This window comes from Myotis brandtii, unplaced genomic scaffold (genome assembly GCF_000412655.1).
Source record: "Myotis brandtii unplaced genomic scaffold, ASM41265v1 scaffold26, whole genome shotgun sequence".
NCBI lineage: Eukaryota > Metazoa > Chordata > Mammalia > Chiroptera > Vespertilionidae > Myotis > Myotis brandtii.
The window spans coordinates 760,274-766,264 of NW_005359880.1; the positions used below are offsets into that span (position 1 = coordinate 760,274).

The following is a 5,991-nucleotide window of genomic DNA, read 5'->3' on the forward strand; positions in this document are numbered from 1 at the left end:
TGTATATCTCCCCATTTTTTAAATAAATACTCTTTAATTTCACTCAGCAATGTTATTTACTTGATTTTTTTGCACTTTCCTTGTTAAATTTATTCCTAAGTATTCTATTCTTGTGGTGCTATTATAATTGAATTAATTTAATTTATTTTAAAATTGTTTATTGGTAGTTTATGAAAACAAAATTGTTTTTTTTCTCTCATTTAAACTTTGTTTTAAAGTGGGTCTCAAAATTCTGTGACAGATTTTTGGTCAAGTTCTTTACATTGAAAAGTACTGATTTCAAAAACTAATAACTTAAAAACTGTCATCCCCCCCGCCACACACACACCCAAATGGCCCACAAAACATTCTCCTTTCCTTCTGAAAGCTTTAAAAAATTTATTTATTTATTACTGATTTTAGAGAGGGGGAAGGAAGAGAGAGAAACATCCATCTGCTGCTCCACCTTTTTATGCATTCATTGGTTAAGTCTTGTATATGCCCTGACCTGAGATCAGACCCACAACCTTGGCGTATTGAGACAATGCACTAACTTAGCTATCCAGCCAGGGCTCCTTCTGAAGGTTCTATGATGCATTGTAATCATTAACCAGTCTTTACTATTAAACTTAAATGACCACCCTGGCTGGTTTGGCTCAGTGGATAAAGCGTCGGCCTGTGGACTGAAAGGTCCCAGGTTCAATTCTGGTCAAGGGCACATACCCAGGTTGTGGGCTCGATCCCTGGGTTGGGGGGTGGGGCGAGCATGCAGGAGGTGGCTGATCGATAATTCTCTCTCATCATTGATGATTCTATCTCTCCCTCCCTCTCTGAAACCAATAAAAATATCCTATATAATAAAAGCCTAATATGCAAATCAACTGAACGTTGGAATGACCGATTGGCAGAGGGTGGGTGCCAGCCAGCAGAGGGAGGGGACAGCTATAGAGGGGAGCGGTGACTGGTGGCGGGGTGGTGGTGATGGGGGGCAGGTCTGGCCACTCGCCAGCCAGCGCGTCCCTGGTCACCTCCCACAGAGGGAGGCCACTGACAGTTGCGGGGCAGCGATGGGGGGCAATGGGGGGTGGGGAGGGCCTAAGCCGTCAGTTGGACATCCCCCAAGGGCTCCCAGACTGTGAAAGGGTAGAGGCTGGGCCGAGGGACCCCTCCCAGTGCACAAATTTTCGTGCACCGGGCCTCTAGTATTAAAAAAACAAACAAAACTTAAATGACCAATTGAGACAAACAGTCCTGAGACTGTTCTTCCACCAATGATTATGACTGGGGTGGCAGGTATTGGGGATAATATTCATTTAGCCTTCTGAGTTTTCTGGGAAAACTTGGTGACTTTGCAAGTTCCAGCTGCCCTCTTGTCCAGTGCTTTGATGACACCCACAGCAACTGTCTCAAGTCACAAACAGCAAAACAGCCCAGAGGAGGATAGAGCAGCTCTCGATACACTTGGGCTTTCTAGGAATGATGTTGACGATGACAGCATCACCAGATTTCAAAAACTTTAGGCCATCTTCCAGCTTTTTCCCAGAATGATGATCAATCTTCTCCTTCAGCTCAGCAAATTTGCAAGCAATGTGAGCTGGGTGACAACCCAGCACAGGTGCATAGCCAGCACTGATTTGGCCTGCATGGTTCCGGATGATCACCTGAGCTGTGAAGCCAGCTGCTTCCATTGGTGGATAGTTTTTGCTGTCACCAGCCACACTGCCGTGACAAACTTCTTTGACAGACACGTTCTTGACATTGAAGCCCACTTTGTCCCCAGGAAGAGCTTCACTCAAAGCTTCATGTTGCATTTCAACAGATTTTACTTCAGTTGTAACATTGACTGGAGCAAAGGTGACCACCTGCCGGGTTTGAGAACACCAGTCTCCACTCGGTCCACAGGGACAGTACCAATACCACCAGTTTTGTAGACATCCTGGAGGGGTAGATGTAGGGGCTTGTCACGTGGATGAGTTGGTGGCAGGATGCCATCCAGAGCTTCCAGCAGCTGGTTCCACTGGCATTGCCATCCTTACAGGTGACTTTCCATCTCTTGAACCAAGACATGTTAGCACTTGGCTTCAATGTGTTATTGCCCTTCCAACCAGAAAATGGCACACATGCAACTGTGTCAGGGTTGTACCCAATTTTCTTGATGTAGGTGCTGGCTTCTTTAACAATGTCTTCGTATCTTTCTGGCTGTAGAGCGACTCAGTGGAACCCATTTTGTTAACACCAACAGTCAGTTGTTTCACACCCAGTGTGTAAGTCAGGAGGGCATGCTCACAGAGGGTCTGCCCATTCTTGGAGATGCCTGCTTCAAATTCACCAACACCAGCAGCAACAATCAGGACAGCATAGTCAGCCTGGGGTGTACCTGTAATGTTGTTTTTTAAATTTATCTTTATTGTTGAAAGTGTTATAGATGCCCCCCACCCCCATTAGCTCCCTCTACCCGGCATCCACCCTCCTTCCCAGGCCTTCACCACACTACTATCTGTGTCTGTGTGTTATGCATATATGCATATAAATTTTTTGGTTAATCTCTCCCCCATCCCACCCCCACCTTCCCTCTGAGATTCGTCAGTCTGTTCCATTTTTTATGAAGTCTCTGTCCTGGGGCATAAATGATGGTCACATAATACTTGCTGTTGGTGTTAACAAAATGGGTTCCACTGAGTCGCTCTACAGCCAGAAAGATACGAAGACATTGTTAAAGAAGCCAGCACCTACATCAAGAAAATTGGGTACAACCCTGACACAGTTGCATGTGTGCCATTTTCTGGTTGGAAGGGCAATAACACATTGAAGCCAAGTGCTAACATGTCTTGGTTCAAGAGATGGAAAGTCACCTGTAAGGATGGCAATGCCAGTGGAACCAGCTGCTGGAAGCTCTGGATGGCATCCTGCCACTCAAATTTCCACAGGGAGATATCAATAGGGATCCCATGCTCACGTTCAGCTTTCAGTTTATCTAAGACCCAAGCATACTTGAAGGAGCCCTTCCCCACCTCAGCAGCCTCCTTCTCAAGTTTTCCAGTGGTTCTTTTGTCACTTCCATCACATTTGTGGGTCAGATGGCCAGTAGTGGCAGACTTGACAGAATCTATGGGTTTGTGCCCAATAACAATAGTGTTGACATGAGTCTTTTCCTTTCCCATTTTGGCTTTGATTTAGTGGTGGTTTTCACAACACCTGTGTTCTTGTGCGAACATGTTGTGAAAAAACAAAATACAATGGTTTATGTATATTCATCTTGTATCCTACAACCTTGTTAAACACACTTATTAATTCTAGTAGTTTTTTTGTAGATTCTTTGCAACTAAAGTCATTTTCAGCCATATTGAGATATAATAGACAAATATAATTGTAATATATTTTATGATTTAACATTAATTAAATAACATTTAATTAATAAGTTAATAAATGCTAATATATTTGAGCATCGAAAGATCACCGGTTTGATTCCTGGTTGATGCCCAGGTTGCAGGTTTGGTCCCCGATCTGGGTGCATGCAGGAGGCAACCAACCAATGTTTCTCTCTCTCTCTCCCTCTCCTTCCTCTCTATCTAAAAAATCAAGAAAGACATTTTTTTTAAAAGTACTTAGGTTCTATTGTTTTAGCAAGTTTCAGTTTTACAATACAGTATTTTCAGCTATAGTCACCATGTTCAAAATTAAATCCTTAGATCTTATTCATCTTATAACTGAAACTTTGTACCCTTTTATCAGCCTCTCCCTATTCCCCTCATCCCCTAGCCCCTGGCAACCACTTTTATACTCTCTGTTTATATCTTTTTAAAAATTCTACTTAGAAGCGATACCATGCAATATTGGCTTTGTCTGGCTTATTTTATTTAGCACAATGCCCTCCAGGTTCATCTCTGTTATCACAAATGGCAGGATTTCCTTCTTTTTAAAGCCTAAATAATTTTCCATTAAATATCTACATATATACATTTTATATATATATTAGAGTCCTGGTACACAAAAATTCGTGCACTCAGGGCGGAGGGTGTCCCTCAGCCTGGCCTGTGCCCTCTCGCAGTCCAGGACCTCTAGGGGGATGTCCACCTGCCAGCTTAGGCCTGCTCCCTGGGAGGATCGGGCGTAAGCTGGCAGTCAGACATTCCTCTGGCAGCCTAGGAATCCTTGGGGGATGTCCGACTGACGGGCAGCAGTAGGACATCCTTGGAGCCCCGCTGTGGGAGCGCACTGACCACCAGGGGGCAGCTCCTGCATTGAGCATCTGCCCCCTGGTGGTCAGTGCGCATCATAGCGACTGGTTGTTCCCGGTCGTTCTGCCATTAGGGTCAATTTGCATATTACCCTTTTATTATATAGGAGAAAAAATATATATATATATATATATATAATTTTTTATCCATTCATCTTTGATGGACACTTAGGTTGTTCTCAGGTTCTCATGTCTTCGCTGTTGTGAATAATGTTGCAATGAACATGAGAGTACAGATATCTCTTTGAGATAATGATTTTGTTTCCTTTGGATATATATCCAGAAGTAGGATTGCTGGATCATATGATTGTTCTATTTTTAATCTTTTGAGGTACCTCCATACTGTTTTCCATAGTGGCAATACCAGTTTGCTTTCCCAACAACAGTGTACAAGGGTTCCCTTTGCAATTAATTATATACAAGATCATGTTGCCTAAGAATCACAATAACTTTTTAATTATTTGCTTACTGCATTTCAGTTAACACTCTCAGTTCCTCTAGTATGCAACACCATAGTCCCCAAATATTCCTTACTCTTGGTAATGTCAAACACTCCTTTTCTGGGGGTAGAGTAGCATGTCCTTAAATTCCTCCTAAAGACTGGAATATCTTGCTAACAGTAGTGTTGACCTCCAGCCAGGGTAATTTTCCACATTCATCTCCCATACAAAGACACACATACCACAGGAGCCAAGTGCTTGTGTTCATGCATCTAGGATCCTTTGCCCCTTTACTCTGTGACTTGCCTATATCTTTGCTTCAGTTGTTGACCAATCATCCTATGATGGCCATACTCTTCTTTTTATTTATTTATTTATTTGTTTGTTTTTTTGTTTATTTATTTGTTTAATATATTTTTGTTGATTTCAGAGAGGAAGGGAGATGGGAGAGAGATAGAAACATCATTGATGAGTGAGAATCATTGATTGGCTGTCTCCTGCATGCCCCCTTGACCAGAATCAAACTCAGGACCCTTCAGTTCACAGGCCGATGCTCTATCCACTGAGCCAAACCAGCTAGGACCATACTCTTCTTTTTAGATATGATAATACATTTTAAAGTAAAATCTTTGCCAGTAACTTTTCTGTCTCTAGTTATGCTCTCTTTGTCTGCTCTGATCCATTACTTATTTTATAGTTTTATTCTGAAAAGGCATTCTTATTTTTAATTTCCAAATGCAGCATGTGTGTGTGTGTGTGTGAGTGTGTGCACATGTGACTGCACATGCAGGGGTTAGGTGAATATCTAGGGATAGCACTCAATTATCATCCATTACTCAAGTCATACTTTTTGGCGTTTAAACTCTATACAACTCTTTTACACATATCACTGTTAATTTATTTAACCTCCAATTGATCTATTTTATGAACTTGCTTAGGACTTTATGGTTAGTTCTCTTACAGTTACTTCTTGTTAGATTCAGCTCATTATTTCAGACTACTGAGTCCTTTTTTACATACTCATTTGTTTGCCATTCAGTGTAATGTATCCTACCATATTTATGCTTTCCCATATTTGGGCAGTAGATCACAGTCTATATCCAAGTAAAGTCTGAACTAAAAGCTCAGGGCAGAGACAGATCACTGTGGCATGCTATTGGAGACCTTCCCCTTGGTTGCCTGTGATCAGCAATTAACATTCTTTGGAAATGGTTGCTTAGCTAGATACACATGGACTTACCTGTACTTCCTTTTCCTCTGCATAAAATTAGGGTGATGGAGTACCCAACTCATCGGACTGTTGTTGGTTTTTAAAATATATTTTTATTGATTTTT

The 5,991-nt window shown here is 42.0% G+C and overlaps 1 pseudogene; it reads right to left on the reverse strand.

The window, feature by feature from the left end:
- Positions 1 to 1,228: 1,228 nt before the first annotated feature.
- Positions 1,229 to 3,280, reverse strand: LOC102261079 (annotated as a pseudogene).
- Positions 3,281 to 5,991: the final 2,711 nt, after the last annotated feature.